The sequence below is a fragment of the Mus musculus genome, chromosome 5 (assembly GCF_000001635.26).
Source record: "Mus musculus strain C57BL/6J chromosome 5, GRCm38.p6 C57BL/6J".
Lineage (NCBI taxonomy): Eukaryota > Metazoa > Chordata > Mammalia > Rodentia > Muridae > Mus > Mus musculus.
The window spans coordinates 60483959-60501520 of record NC_000071.6 but is presented as its reverse complement, the minus strand read 5'-3'; the positions used below and the strand labels follow the sequence as shown (position 1 = coordinate 60501520).

Genomic DNA, 17562 nt, shown 5'->3' with positions numbered 1-17562 from the left:
AAAATACAGAGAGACAGAGTGAATAATAGATAGAGAAAGAACATGAGGTTGGAAGTTGGGTTGGTAAGGAGTTGGGAAGAATATTGAAGATGTTGGAAAAGGAGAGACATAATCAAAATATATTGTAAAGCTGGATGTGGTGGCACATGCCTTTAATTCCAGCACTTGGGAGGCAGAGGCAGGTAAATTTCTTAGTTTGAGGCTAGCCTGGTCTACAGAGTGAGTCGCAGGACAGCCAGAGCTACAGAGAGAAACCCTATCTCAAAAAGCAAACAAACAAACAAACAAAAATATATTGTAAAATAATAAAAATATTTAAAACTTAAAAATAACGAAAATTTACAAAATAATAAAACTTTAGATTTCTCAAAAAAAGATGGAAAATAACATAATATCTATACAAAATAATTTCAAAATTAAATAAACTTTCTGTTTCTTACTTTTGAATTTGAGAACTTAATGATAATTTAATTTTGTAACTTCAAATTTTCATAATTTTATAACTTCAAAATTATTGATGAATTTGGGAAATTTACCAAGTTTGTGCAAAGAATGATTGAAAACTTAAGAATTATAAAACATGATCCCTTTGGCAGCACATATACTAAAATTGGAAAGATGCAGAGATTAGCATGGCCCCCTGCACAAAGAAGATAAAGAAATTTGTGGAGAGAACCGGACAGCTTCTGAGACAGGCGGAAGCACAGAGCCGCTGAGGCAGTACCCTTTGCAGGCTGCAGACAGCCGGCCACAGTCCAGACCAGAAGACAGGTGTCCGCCTGGCTCGGGAGGTGGCCTCAGCCTCAGGAGCAGCAGTCGCCACCTTGGTTCCAGGACTGCCTGGAACTTAGGAATTTAGTCTGCACAGGTGAGAGTCTGCACCACAGAAGCTGACAGCTTCTGGGAACTGCCAAAGCAACACAGCTTCTGAGAAAGGCCCTGTTTTGGGCCTTCTTCTTCGACCAGGAGGAGGTCCAAAAACAAGATATCTGCGCACCTTCCCTGTAAGAAAGCTTGCCAGCAGAGAGTGCTCTGAGCACTGAAACTCAGAGGAGAGAATCTGTCTCCCAGGTCTGCTGAGAGACGGTAACAGAATCACCAGAAGAACAATCTCTAAACAGAGTCAACTATAACTACTAACTCCAGAGATTACCAGATGGCGAAAGGTAAACGTAGGAATCCTACTAACAGGAACCAAGACCACTCACCATCATCAGAACCCAGCACTCCCACTTCGCCCAGTCCAGAGCACCCCAACACACCCCAAAACCTAGACCTAGATTTAAAAGCATATCTCATGATGATGGTAGAGGACATCAAGAAGGACTTTAATAAATCACTTAAAGAAATACAGGAGAACACTGCTAAAGAGTTACAAGTCCTTAAAGAAAAACAGGAAAACACAATCAAACAGGTAGAAGTCCTTACAGAAAAAGAGGAAAAAACATACAAACAGGTGATGGAAATGAACAAAACCATACTAGACCTAAAAAGGGAAGTAGACACAATAAAGAAACCTCAAAGTGAGGCAACACTGGAGATAGAAACCCTAGGAAAGAAATCTGGAACCATAGATTTGAGCATCAGCAACAGAATACAAGAGATGGAAGAGAGAATCTCAGGTGCAGAAGATTCCATAGAGAACATCGGCACAACAATCAAAGAAAATGGAAAATGCAAAAAGATCCTAACTCAAAATATCCAGGAAATCCAGGACACAATGAGAAGACCAAACCTACGGATAATAGGAGTGGATGAGAATGAAGATTTTCAACTCAAAGGACCAGCAAACATCTTCAACAAAATTATTGAAGAAAACTTCCCAAATATAAAGAAAGAGATACCTATGAACATACAAGAAGCCTACAGAACTCCAAATAGACTGTACCAGAAAAGAAATTCCTCCCGACACATAATAATCAGAACAACAAATGCACTAAATAAAGATAGAATACTAAAAGCAGTAAGGGAAAAAGGTCAAGTAACATACAAAGGCAAGCCTATCAGAATTACACCAGATTTTTCACCAGAGACTATGAAAGCCAGAAGAGCCTGGACAGATGTTATACAGACACTAAGAGAACACAAATTCCAGCCCAGGCTACTATACCCAGCCAAACTCTCAATTACCATAGATGGAGAAACCAAAGTATTCCACGACAAAACCAAATTCACACATTATCTCTCCACGAATCCAGCCCTTCAAAGGTTAATAACAGAAAAAAACCAATACAAGAACGGGAACAATGCCCTAGAAAAAAACAAGAAGGTAATCCCTCAACAAACCTAAAAGAAGACAGCCACAAGAACAGAATGCCAACTTTAACAACAAAAATAACAGGAAGCAACAATAACTTTTCCTTAATATCTCTTAACATCAATGGTCTCAACACCCCAATGAAGACATAGACTAAAAAACTGGCTACACAAACAAGACCCAACATTTTGCTGTTTACAGGAGACACATCTCAGAGAAAAAGATAGACACTACCTCAGAATAAAAGGCTGGAAAACAATTTTCCAAGCAAATGGTATGAAGAAACAAGATGGAGTAGCCTATCCTAATATCTGATAAGATTGACTTCCAACCCAAAGTCATCAAAAAAGACAAGGAGGGGCACTTCCTTCTCATCAAAGGTAAAATCCTCCAAGAGGAACTCTCAATTCTGAATATCTATGCTCCAAATACAAGGGCAGCCCCATTCATTAAAGAAACTTTAGTAAAGCTCAAAGCACACATTGCACCTCACACAATAATAGTGGGAGACTTCAACACACCACTTTCACCAATGGACAGATCATGGAAACAGAAACTAAACAGGGACACACTGAAACTAACAGAAGTGATGAAACAAATGGATCTGACAGATATCTACAGAACATTTTATCCTAAAACAAAAGGATATACCTTCTTCTCAGCACCTCATGGTACCTTCTCCAAAATTGACCACATAATAGGTCACAAAACAGGCCTCAACAGATTCAAAAATATTGAAATTGTCCCATGTATCCTATCAGATCACCATGCACTAAGGCTGATCTTCAATAACAAAAAAAATAACAGAAAGCCAACACTCACGTGGAAACTGAACAATACTCTTCTCAATGATACCTTGGTCAAGGAAGGAATAAAGAAAGAAATTAAAGACTTTTTAGAGTTTAATGAAAATGAAGCCACAACGTACCCAAACCTTTGGGACACAATGAAAGCATTTCTAAGAGGGAAACTCATAGCTCTGAGTGCCTCCAAGAAGAAACGGGAGAGAGCACATACTAGCAGCTTGACAACACATCTAAAAGCCCTAGAAAAAAAGGAAGCAAATTCACCCAAGAGGAGTAGACGGCAGGAAATAATCAAACTCAGGGGTGAAATCAACCAAGTGGAAACAAGAAGAACTATTCAAAGAATTAACCAAACGAGGAGTTGGTTCTTTGAGAAAATCAACAAGATAGATAAACCCTTAGCTAGACTCACTAGAGGGCACAGAGACAAAATCCTAATTAACAAAATCAGAACTGAAAAGGGAGACATAACAACAGATCCTGAAGAAATCCAAAACACCATCAGATCCTTCTACAAAAGGCTATACTCAACAAAACTGGAAAACCTGGACGAAATGGACAAATTTCTGGACAGATACCATGTACCAAAGTTGAATCAGGATCAAGTTGACCTTCTAAACAGTCCCATATCCCCTAAAGAAATAGAAGCAGTTATAAATAGTCTCCCAGCCAAAAAAAGCCCAGGACCAGACGGGTTTAGTGCAGAGTTCTATCAAACCTTCAAAGAAGATCTAATCCCAGTTCTGCACAAACTTTTTCACAAGATAGAAGTAGAATGTACTCTACCCAACTCATTTTATGAAGCCACTATTACTCTGATACCTAAACCACAGAAAGATCCAACAAAGATAGAGAACTTCAGACCAATTTCTCTTATGAATATTGATGCAATAATCCTCAATAAAATTCGTGCTAACCGAATCCAAAAACACATTAAAGCAATCATCCATCCTGACCAAGTAGGTTTTATTCCAGGGATGCAGGGATGGTTTAATATACGAAAATCCATCAATGTAATCCACTATATAAACAAACTCAAAGACAAAAACCACATGATCATCACGTTAGATGCAGAAAAAGCATTTGACAAGATCCAACACCCATTCATGATAAAAGTTCTGGAAAGATCAGGAATTCAAGGCCCATACCTAAACATGATAAAAGCAATCTACAGCAAACCAGTAGCCAACATCAAAGTAAATGGAGAGAAGCTGGAAGCAATCCCACTAAAATCAGGGACTAGACAAGGCTGCCCACTTTCTCCCTACCTTTTCAACATAGTATTTGAAGTATTAGCCAGAGCAATTCGACAACAAAAGGAGATCAAGGGGATACAAATTGGAAAGGAAGAAGTCAAAATATCACTTTTTGCAGATGATATGATAGTATATATAAGTGACCCTAAAAATTCCTCCAGAGACCTCCTAAACCTGATACACAGCTTCGGTGAAGTAGCTGGATATAAAATTAACTCAAACAAGTCAATGGCCTTTCTTTACACAAAGAATAAACAGGCTGAGAAAGAAATTAGGGAAACAACACCCTTCTCAATAGTCACAAATAATATAAAATATCTCGGCGTGACTCTAACTAAGGAAGTGAAAGATCTGTATGATAAAAACTTCAAGTCTCTGAAGAAAGAAATTAAAGAAGATCTCAGAAGATGGAAAGATCTCCCATGCTCATGGATTGGCAGGATCAACATTGTAAAAATGGCTATCTTGCCAAAAGCAATCTACAGATTCAATGCAATCCCCATCAAAATTCCAACTCAATTCTTCAACGAATTAGAAGGAGCAATTTGCAAATTCATCTGGAATAACAAAAAACCTAGGATAGCAAAAACTCTTCTCAAGGATAAAAAAACCTCTGGTGGAATCACCATGCCTGACCTAAAGCTTTACTACAGAGCAATTGTGGTAAAAACTGCATGGTACTGGTATAGAGACAGACAAGTAGACCAATGGAATAGAATTGAAGACCCAGAAATGCACCCAAACACCTATGGTCACTTGATCTTCGACAAGGGAGCTAAAACCATCCAGTGGAAGAAAGACAGCATTTTCAACAATTGGTGCTCGAACAACTGGTTGTTATCATGTAGAAGAATGCGAATCGATCCATACTTATCTCCTTGTACTAAGGTCAAATCTAAATGGATCAAAGAACTTCACATAAAACCAGAGACACTGAAACTTATAGAGGAGAAAGTGGGGAAAAGCCTTGAAGATATGGGCACAGGGGAAAAATTCCTGAACAGAACAGCAATGGCTTGTGCTTTAAGATCGAGAATTGACAAATGGGACCTAATGAAACTCCAAAGTTTCTGCAAGGCAAAAGACACCGTCAATAAGACAAAGAGACCACCAAAAGATTGGGAAAGGATCTTTACCTATCCTAAATCAGATAGGGGACTAATATCCAACATATATAAAGAACTCAAGAAGGTGGACTTCAGAAAATCAAATAACCCCATTAAAAAATGGGGCTCAGAACTGAACAAAGAATTCTCACCTGAGGAATACCGAATGGCAGAGAAGCACCTGAAAAAATGTTCAACATCCTTAATCATCAGGGAAATGCAAATCAAAACAACCCTGAGATTCCACCTCACACCAGTCAGAATGGCTAAGATCAAAAATTCAGGTGACAGCAGATGCTGGCATGGATGTGGAGAAAGAGGAATACTCCTCCATTGTTGGTGGGATTGCAGGCTTGTACAACCACTCTGGAAATCAGTCTGGCGGTTCCTCAGAAAATTGGACATAGTACTACCGGAGGATCCAGCAATACCTCTCCTGGGCATATATCCAGAAGATGCCCCAACTGGTAAGAAGGACACATGCTCCACTATGTTCATAGCAGCCTTATTTATAATAGCCAGAAGCTGGAAAGAACCCAGATGCCCCTCAACAGAGGAATGGATACAGAAAATGTGGTACATCTACACAATGGAGTACTACTCAGCTATTAAAAGAATGAATTTATGAAATTCCTAGCCAAATGGATGACCCTGGAGGGCATCATCCTGAGTGAGGTAACACATTCACAAAGGAACTCACACAATATGTACTCACTGATAAGTGGATATTAGCCCAAAACCTAGGATACCCAAGATATAAGATACAATTTCCTAAACACATGAAACTCAAGAAAAATGAAGACTGAAGTGTGGACACTATGCCCCTCCTTAGAAGTGGGAACAAAACACCCTTGGAAGGAGTTACAGAGACAAAGTTTGGAGCTGAGATGAAAGGATGGACCATGTAGAGACTGTCATATCCAGGGATCCACCCCATAATCAGCATCCAAACGCTGACACCATTGCTTACACTAGCAAGATTTTATCGAAAGGACCCAGATGTAGATGTCTCTTTTGAGACTATGCCGGGGCCTAGCAAACACAGAAGTGGATGCTCACAGTCAGCTAATGGATTGATCACAGGGCCCCCAATGGAGGAGCTAGAGAAAGTAGCCAAGGAGCTAAAGGGATCTGCAACCCTATAGGTGGATCAACATTATGAACTAACCAGTACCCTGGAGCTCTTGACTCTAGCTGCATATGTATCAAAAGATGGCCTAGTCGGCCATCACTGGAAAGAGAGGCCCATTGGACATGCAAACTTTATATGCCCCAGATCAGGGGAACGCCAGGGCCAAAAAGGGGGAGTGGGCGGTTAGGGGAGTGGGGGTGGGTGGCTATGGGGGACTTTTGGTATAGCATTGGAAATGTAAATGAGCTAAATACCTAATAAAAAAATGGAAAGAAAAAAAAAGAAATTTGTGAAACATTCAGTATTTTTGAGAATATCATCTTAAGTGAGGTAACCCAAACCCAAAAGGATATGCATGGTAAGTATTCACTTATAAGTGCATTTTAGCCATAAAGTACAGCATAAGCATGCTATACTCCAGACTCTAAAGAACCTAACAAAATGGAAGACCCAAGCAAGGATGTTTGAATCTCACTTTGAAGGGGGAAATAAATTAGTAGTAAAATGAAGATGGAGGGAGGGGATGGGATGGGAGAGAAAATAAGGAGAGTAATATGGGCATTCAGAATCAGGTTTGGGAAGGGAACGGACAGATGACAAGGTATCCATGAAAATGAATGGAACTCTGAAACTGACGCGGGGGGCGGGGGGGGGGGGGTTGCGTGCATCTCCAGAGACCAGGGATAAGAGAAGTAACCAAATATCAATAGGCGTGACCTTAATTCTGACTTTCAGCATTGAGGCTATGGAAACTGAAGAGGCCACCACTTGTAGCCAGGCAAGAACCCCAGTAAGATATAGGGACACAAGCTACGAATAAAACTTTTGACCCAACAAATTATCCTGTTCAAATAAAAACAACAACAACCAAAAAAAAAAAAAATGCAGGCATGAGGGATGGAGCAGAGACTGAGAGAATGGCCAATTAGTAACTGGTCCAAATCGAAACCCTTCCTATAGACAAGCACCTATCCCTGACACTAGTATTAATGATATTGGGTTATGCTTGCAGACAGGAGTCCAGTATTGCTGTCCTTTGAGAGGCTCTACCTAACAGTTGACTCAGATGCAGACACCCACAGCCAAACAGTGCATGGAGCTTGAGGACTCAGAGAAGAATGGGAGGAAGGGTTGTAGGCTTAGAATGGGATAGGAACTTCACAAGACAACCAACAGCGTCAACTAACCTGGTGGTCCCTTGGAGCTCTCATAGATTGAAACACCAACCAAAGAACATACAAGGACTGAAGCTAGGCCTTCCCACTCATATGTAGCAGATGTGTAGCTTTGTCTTCATGTGTGTCCTGAGCTACTGAAATGGGGGTTGTACCAAAAGCTGTTGCCTCTATATGGGATATGTTCTTCTATTTGAGGTACCTTGCATGGACTCAGTGGGAAAGGAAGGATCTAGTCTAGAAGAGATTTGAAGTGTCAGGGTAGAGGGGATACCCAGGGGAACTGTGGAAGGAGTTGACTAGGAGGAAGACAGTGAGCAGGATGTAAAGTGAGTGTGAAAAAATTTGAAAAATATATCAATGAAAACAAATTTTAGGAGAATAAAATAGAAAAGAAATACCAGAGAATCATTTTCTACCAAATTCCACCAATATGGCTTGCCAGTGACTTACCAGTCCTTTGGCAATAGACCATATCTAGAGAAGGGATTAGAATCTCAGGTCAGAATACTGGGCCATTAGCATCTCCTTTGTAACTTTATTTCAAATTCAGAGGTAGCTATATATTACACTATCTTATTATAGATCTGGTATTTGTACTTTGTAGAACACTCTAAGTCTAATAAAATTCCTCCAACCAGTAAAAACTAAAAAAACAGAGTTATAATACTAATATACCATTCACCCTTCTCAGTAATAAGTGGCCCCTTTTCTCATCTTGGTACTCTTTTAAAAAAAAATTTCCAGTCTTTGACAGTTAAGAACTACTTTTGAGTAGAACACACAATTTCATCATACCGTAAGTTATGAATAATTATATTTTCAAATTTTTTCTTGTTTTTTTGTTGTTATTAATGTTCCAATCAAGCAAAGTATCATGGGAAGAAAAACAAGAGTATTTCTACTGAATTGTGAGGCATATGGATCACAATCAGGACCAATAGGGCAAGATTTCCCTAAGGGTGAAACCAGTGTCAACCAACAACTATTTAGTTGGACTTAAGATCTTCTCAACAGAAGGGAGATTATTTTACCTTGTACTTGATCTAGGCAAACACAAAAAAACTACTGAAGTTATTGAGCTTAAAGTAGAAACTATTAGCATTATTTTATTAATCCACTATAGAATAAAAATAGAAGAGGGAGCATAAACAAAAACTCAGCATGCTTGGAAAATTCATAATAAAACCTATTATTTTGTATTCTAAAGCCATGGTTATATTATTCTGAAATTCGAGGATGTTCTCAACAATGTCAGTAACTACCCATGAGTAATATTGTTTATTATATGAAGGCAGATTGATTTTTATTTCCATAACATAAATTGCTTTTTTTTCTATTTTTATTATGTTTCATTGGTGAAAAGAAGAAAAGCAATTGCAATATTTATCTCACATACATACATATTGATTATTCTACAGTATCAAATTAATAAGAAATTTTTCAAACTATATTGAGCTAAAGGAAGCACTACTCTCATAGTTTGAATCGCGAATAAGAATGCCTAAGTATCTCAAAGCTCTGCTTATTTCTCAGTAAACACTGATGATGTACATTTATGAATATTTTAACATGTTTAACATATATGCTTGGATCTTTGAATACATTTGGAGCACCCAAAACTTTCAGTGATACGTAAAACAGCTATTTTCTGTGAGAAATTCTTTTCTTTTTTTTCTACATGCATCATTTATAGTCAGAAAGTAAGATCAGCATGCTTTGAAAAGGCTCATCATAACATGTCAAGGCAGTAGGTAACAAATCAATGGCTGCTTAAATGATTGTTTTTCCCTGAAGGAAAATATATTTTGCTTTGGAGACCTAACTTCATTATGCTTCAGTAGATGCCAAGCGAAAAACGCCATTTCCATCATTAATCTGTTTATAAAAGCTTTCTCTTCTCTGCACAGAAAAGTCATTTAGTTCAATTTTTTTCCTTGTGATGTATTGTCTCTCAGTAAAAGCTAATGCACTCAGGCACTTTGTAAGACTTTTGAATTTTTAACAAAAAAAAAAAAATTTAAAGAGAACATACCTAATTATATTACTGATTATTATGAAATTATAAATACATATCATTAAACAAATGTGAATGATTTAAATCTTTTGAACTTAGAGCACTGCTTCCTTTCATAAACATTAATTCGCAGTGTAAAGAGAAGAGATTTCAGAAGGGGGATTCCCTTCAATATGAATATCACTGTTCTGTTGGCAAATGTTCAAGCTTGGCTCAGTTTTTCTTAACTTTATAATTTAATTCTTATTGTTTATTTCTTTACAGGTCAATCCAGGTAAAGGAGAAAGTAAACTGTTACTTAAACTACTTAGACATTTTTGTTTATTCATGTGATAAACTCTAAAATTACTTTTAGCATAATAAAAATGTAAATGAATAAATTTGCTTAAGCATATTTTTGGTTACTTATACACAGAATTTTACTTTATAATACTTAAAAATATGCATGTGTTTGTACATATGTATGTATGTATATATGTGTGTATGTATGTATGTGTAAGTATAGGAATTTTAATCTACACACCTTTATGAAACAAGTCCTAGAGCCTAGGAATGAGGGAATCATATCTCAGCATATGAAAGCTATGTGTCAAACCTACAGCCAATATTATCTGAAAGAAGGAAAACTGGAATCAGTCCCATTAGTGTCCAGCAATGAGACAGGGCTCTCTTTAGTCCAAAAGTTTTCAAAAACAATTCCAAAAACAGTAGCTGCAGCTGTAAAACAAGAGACTATTACATGAATACAACTTAGAAAAGAAGGTAAGTCATCACTATTTTAGACGGAAAGATATTATATATAAGAAATATCAAAAATGCAACCAGAAACCTCACAGAAACCATTTCAGTAAAGTGGTTAGATTCAGAATCAGTTTTCTCAGATCAATAGGCTTTTTTTCTCAGTTTTTTAAAAAATATTTTTATTAGACAATTTCTTTGTTTACATTTCAAATATTATTCCCTTCCCTTCTTCCCTTGATTTCCCTCTGAAAACCCCCTGTTCCATATCCTCCCCCCCCCCTCACTAATCTACCCACTCCCACTTCCCTGTCTTGGCATTCCATTACACAGGAGCATTGAGCCTTCATGGGACCAAGGGCCTTTCCTCTCATTGATGTCACAGAAGGCTGTTCTCTGCTAAATATACACCTGGAGCCATGGGTCTCTCCATGTGTACTCTATGGTGGGTGGTTTAGGCCCAGGGCATTCTGGGGGAGCCTATATACTAAAACCAAACATATTTAGAGAGAGACCCTGAAAATAATCTGATTTACAATGACCCTAAAGACAAATGAAACAATGAGGTAAATACGTCTTTAATGAAAATTAAATCTCTGAAGAAAGAACTTGAGGAAGAAACTAGAGGGCAGAAAGAGCTCTCATGTTAGTGGATTAGTAGATTTAATATTGTACAGATGACCATTGTACCTAACGCAATTTACAAATTCACGAAATCCTATTTTTAAAATTTCACAAAATTTTTCACATAAATAATAAAAAGAATTTAAAATTTTACTTGAAAACAATAATGCTTTCATCAGACCAAAGCAATCTTGAGCAAGAAGGAAGAGACATTGCTATATGAAATAGCAAGATATAATAAAAATCTATAGTAATAAAACTGTATAAAATAGAAAAACAAACAAACAAACAAAAAGACAAACATGTAAAAATAGTGGAGAAAATTCTAGAGCCCATATTCCATGGCTTTTTGTCCTTGCTGCTGCTCCAAAAACAAAATTTTAAGTCAGAATCCCTTGTGCTTTCATATTTTCTCTATTTTACATCTAACATCTTATTCTAGCTGGGAACCACTCATTAAACAGGACCCAGCATTTTGCTACATCTAGGAAACACAATTCAGTAACAAAGACAGACACTACCTTAGAGTAAAAGGCTGGAAAAAGATTCCAAGCAAATGGTCCCAAGAAACAAGCTGGAATAGCCATTCTAGTATCCAATAAAATAGACATTCAATCAAAAGTTGTCAAAAGAGATAGGGAAGACACTTCATACTCATCAAAGTAAAAAATCCATCAAGATGAGCTCTCAATTTGAACATTTATGCCTCAAATGCAAGAGCACCCACATTTATAAAAGAAATGTTACTAAAGCTCAAAACACATATTGAACCTCCCACAATTATAGTTATAGGAGATTTCAATACTCCACTCTTACCAATAGACAGGTCATGGAAACAGAGATTAATAGAGGCACAATTAACAGATATCTATAGAACATTTCACCCTAAAACAAAAGAATATACCTTCTTCGTAGCACCTTATGGTGCCTTCTCCTAAATTGACTATATGACTGGACACAAAACATGTCAACAGATTCAAGAAGATTGAAGTAGTCCAATATCTTCTATCAGACCACCACAGAATAAAGCTGGTTTTCAATAAAAACAAAAACACCATAAAGCCCACATACTCATGTAAACTGAATAATTCTCTACTCAGTGATAACTTTGTCAAATGTGCTCTTTGTTTCCCTAATTGTCTTATGCCTTGTAGGGACCAGTGGGTCCACATCCTCCATTTCCTTTCTTGGGGTATCCAGGTGCTACTTCACACCATGTTAGAAGGATGAAGCAGAGTGTGGAACAGTTGTAGTCTGCAGGATTCTGGTCTAGCTGGAAGCGGGAAAAAGACCTTTTCTGAAGATTTTAGTGTTACAGCTTTTGTAGATGATCCTCAGTAAACAGCCATGTAAATATACATTATTTAAGGTGACCAAAGGCTATATGTGAGCCTTGAAGAGAAGTTTTTTTCATGGTGAAAAATTATTGGATGGAGCTTAATCTACTGTGAATGCCCCGTGGAGAGGCTTTTCTGGAATCTGAGGTACTTGATGGATAGGTTCTTATCAGGAAAGAAGCTGTTGAACTTGGAAGTTTGCCAAGGAATATGTGATGTCCCTCAGAAGTTTGGAGGTGAGGCTTCACAGACAAGGTCTCAGAAGGGAATGCTCTGCTCTAGAAATGGAGTCCTATATAAGTTCCAAGCTCAGAGGTGCTCTTGGGCATGGTAGACTTCAACCTTATGTAGCAGAGTTTTCTAACATTTAATCTCTTTAAGGCTTTTAATATGAAGGAGTTGAATTTTATCAAATATCTTTTCTACCTCCAAAGAGATGGTTATGTGATTTTTGTCTTTTTTGTTTATTTTTAATGTGGTACAAACATTTATTATGCTTATTGATTCATGCATGTTGAATTATACCTGCATCTCTGGATGGAACCTACTTGATCATGGTGATTGATCTTTCAAGGTTTTCTTGGATTTGTTTTATACTCTTTCCACTCTTAGTTAATTTGCATAGGAATTTGTCAACCTCATTGATTTTACAGAGAACTATATCTTTTTAAATGATTCTTTGTGTTGATTTTGTTGTTGTTTTTATTTTAGTGATTTATTGATTTTACCTGTGAGTTTGATTGTTCTTCATATTGTGTCCTTTTGGATATGAGTTTATATTTTTAGTTGTTGTTCTAAAGCTTTCGGATGAGCTATTAAGTTACTAGTATGTGATATCTACATTTTTACTTTTTGTTCCTTAAAATAGTTTATAAATTTAAATTTATATTGATTATATCATTCCCTTTCAGTTCATCCAGTTCCTCGCCTCCTGAGTACCCATCCAAATTTAAGGTCTTTCCTAAAATTTGGGTAATTAACAATAATCAGCACTCATTCTATGGTGTGTATAGGGAGAAATTTAAGTCATTAATTCACTGCCATCTGATTCCTAGTTGCAGATTAATTGTGAATAGTCTGCCTTGTACTCTAACCACTATGCTTCCATGCCTGCTGCCACATGCCAACATGATAGATTATATCCCTCTGTAGCTATAAGCAAAACCTAAGCTCTTTCTACTTTAAGTAGCTTTTGTTTTGGTATTTAATCACAAGTAGAAAAAGGAATCAAGACAGGAAGTAGTACAAATAACCAGAGGTATGACTGTGGTAAACCTGAGCACAGGGTTCTTGGACATTTAGAGGTATTTTTCAGGAGTAATATGGCAAATATTTGTAATTATGATTTAATAAAACTTATGTGTTTCACAAGCAGAATATTATGAACCGTTGTATTAGGAGCTTAGAAAAATATGCTAAGAGAAATGTAGGTGTGGATTCATATCTTATGAATAATCTGAAAAAATATAAATTCTGTTATGAACTCTGCTAGGAACCCAGAATATTTGTGTAGTATTTTGGTATCATTTTTGCTTTTGTAAGAAACCCTGCATTTAAAGCTAATGAACACATTTGTTTGATCTGGAAAAAAATAACCTCAGAAAAGCTTATACACTAATGCTTAGAAATTGTTCGTAATTGTTAAAGAGATCTACACTGCCAAAAAGAAACCTGTTGAAGGTGTACTCATATCATGAAGGTGTCATATAATCATGGTGTTATAGACCCTCAGGGTTGCCAATTCAAGTTCATTAAAAATGAAGAAATTAAAAACTCTAAACTGTGAAATCCCTGTTTTATTTCAAAGAACCTACCTACATAGTTTTGTCTGTGGGATTAACATGGAGAAGTTGGAACATTCAATAGGACCATATTGACTCTACTTGATAAGAGAAAATTGCACTATTGTTTTATTTTTTAAATATGAGAGACAAAAGATTAACTGGGTTATGAATTTGGCTCCAGTATCTGAGAACAACTGAATTCCTGCATAGTCAAGAGTCTGCATTAAATTCTTGATATCATTTGTGTCAAGCTGTGCAGATGAAGCCTATGTTTCTAGGCAAATTCTGGGATATTAGAGACGCTAGGACCAGTAGAACATACACTAATGAACAGCTGCCATCATGAGATGGAAACAGCCTATTAGAGTAGCTATACATAATACAGGTAGAAGAACTAAAGGGTTGGAATGCCCCGGTCTTTGGGAGTTTAGCCAAATTAATCATGAGTTCCAGATGTTAAACATGTAGCTGCATAACTTAATGTTTCTTTTGTTGAATTTAGGCCCTTTTTCACCAATTGTTCCTTTTTGGACTAAGAACTATTAGTTGGGCATTATATTTGATAAGTATATAACTTTTTAATTTTATTTTATAATAACTTACAGTTTAGAGACATTTGATCTTTAAAGCTTGAAATGTTGATTGTAGGAACTTTTAAAGAATGGCTGAAATGAATGCATTTCTCAACGTATATTATTTATATTTTAACATTTACATGGGACAACAGAGACAAGTGATACAAGAATATTGCTAAAAAGCATTGGTTAATAACTACTGGGGACTCCCCTTGTTCAGAGGAGAGGGGAGGCAGATGAGGGGTTGTCTGAGGCGCGACTGGGTGGAAAGGAGGAATGCAATCTGGAAGTAAAGTGAATTAATTAATTAATGGAAAAAATGAAGTAGCCACAATTCTTGAATTATGCTCCTAAAAAAAAAGAATTGACTTTTATTTACTGATGTGTGCAATTTTTCCTTTTCTTAAAGTAAAGAAGTATGGCAACTTCCAAAGAAGTTGCTTCTGTCTTTCTTTTTCAACACTGAGGCCCTTTAAAGTTTTACTTTTCTGCATAGAAATAATATCAAAATAATATTACATACAATGATTACAATTACTTGTGATTCTGAAGATGTGAGTGATATTCTGTATATGAAGTCAATCATCTTTCAACTATATTTAACTTGTGATGGTGGCAGACTATGCTACATACGTACAGATTGTAACTTATAACAATGTTCCACAGATACTGGAATCAATGAAATGTCAACACTGTTATATATGGGTAAAATGTCTTGAACTGAATACACCTTAAGGACTGAACGTTATAAATATAACTTATTGTAAATCAAGAGTCTAAAGTTCAAATATTATTTAACCCTGCTAAATTACATAATTTAATTCAGAATTATGACACCATATTTTTAAACACAGTACATATCAGAGAAGTATGAAGTCTTAAATGTGGTGGTAATGTCATATTTATAACAAACATACACATACCGCATGTAAAAGGAATCAAGTTACTACCATCCGTTGTGATTCAAATATGATATCTTTATATTTCAATATATGATATGATTTATTTCCTGTGAGTCTTCCAAAATATTTGGTAGTCTCAATTTCAATCTTATTTGTCTGGGGAATAATGAAAAGTATAAGATAGGATTAATATACTAACATCATAAACACAGAAATCAATAACCAAGATTCAAACATCAACTTTGAGAGACAGAATTAGATAAGTAGTTATTTACAAATGCTCTGAAGATCAAAATATAGCAATTAGCCCAGGGTTTATTAGCTTAAAGTAAAAGCAATTAATGTAAGAAACTGTCAGCACTCCTATTAAAGATAAATGTGTAATTGAATAACTTATATTAAGGATGCAAAGAGATAAAATTGTTCAATCTTCTAAAAAGTTTTATATTTCATTTGAAGATATTTCAATTAATTAGCACACATTGGAAACAGAACCCTAAAAAACCAAGCAGCAACAACAACAACAACAAAACTTCATTTATAGCGATCCATTTCTAAGTCAATATTTGATGTCCTGAAAGAAAAAAAAAATAAAGTGACTTAAAGAATAAAGTAAAATATCTCTACACAATTAACCCTATATCAGGACCAGCAGTTGAGCTTGAAACTCAGGAAGTACCTTTGTATATTATAGTTTCAGATCATATAAATAGATATTGCGTTGCACTTTATCCTGCCCTCTTCCTATTCAACTAACGTTTTTTATAACTGAAGAAACACTATAAAGTTATTTGACAGTAATAGTACCCTGGTATATTTTCTTTTCCAAGGATAAGTATTGCAATAATGGAAAAAAAAAAAACACTGATTCTCTTTATGAGAACACATAAAACACAAAATCAAAAATCATATAAAAAGTTGTGAAACTCAAGTTTGATTTTCTGGAATATATTGAACTTTATGTAACATTATAATTTGTTTTACATTTAAATTCTGAAATATCGTTAATACTAAATTGATCATTACTGAATAAATGACCAGATAATATTTGGGTTAATGAATGCCTTTGATTAGCATGATAATATGAGTCACATTATCAAATATTTCCAATTATTTTCTAAACAGAAATTAAGTTTATATGCACTTAATTAAGTGCTTCATTTTTCTGTCAAATGTGTAATGATAAGTAAAGAATGGAGCTAACTTGAAATTTTTCCCTTTGTCATTATTTTTCTGTTGTCTGTGGCTATTCTATGCTATTAAATACTGTTACAGTGCTTTAGGGTGAATACTACTTTTAAATGGTTGCTACTGATCATCAGATTTTTTTTGTCTTTAGATTTTTTTCAGAGCAGTCACTGTAATTAGATACCAGGTACTCTCTAACATAAGCGAGTGTTCCATATTTTATGTCTTTAATTACTGTGATTCCTTGTGCTAAGTTATGGAGAGCAGCACCATCTTATATTCTCATTCTAGAAACATTTTTTTTCATTCATCAAAATAGCAGCTACACTGCCTTAGTTTCTATAAAAATAAAACGAAGAATTTAAAGAGTCTTAGCAGTGGGACAAAAAACAAAAATCCAGTTTTGGGTAAGTTGATTTAGAGGAATGGGGTACTCTGTCATAAGCCAAGGTATTGTCAGAATACAAATTTGTAAATTGGAAATTGTTGAAGTATGAATAAGTAAAGTCACTTGACTGACCACTAGGAAAAGAGATACTCTTGGTAGCTATTATACCCAGGTTTGCTACAATGATATGTGGATTTAAATATATTTAACAAAACAAAATCCCAGAAATGGGCTGCTGTTTCATAATGAAGTTTATGCTAGAGGTGTAAAGCTTGGA

General features: G+C 35.8%; 1 non-coding gene across 1 annotated transcript; it reads left to right on the top strand.

Annotated features, from left to right (window-relative positions):
- The first annotated feature begins 580 nt into the window (after positions 1-580).
- Positions 581-688, top strand: Gm23331. The gene has a single exon (XR_003956060.1). It is a non-coding gene; the product is annotated as a U6 spliceosomal RNA (small nuclear RNA).
- The last annotated feature ends 16874 nt before the right edge of the window (positions 689-17562 follow it).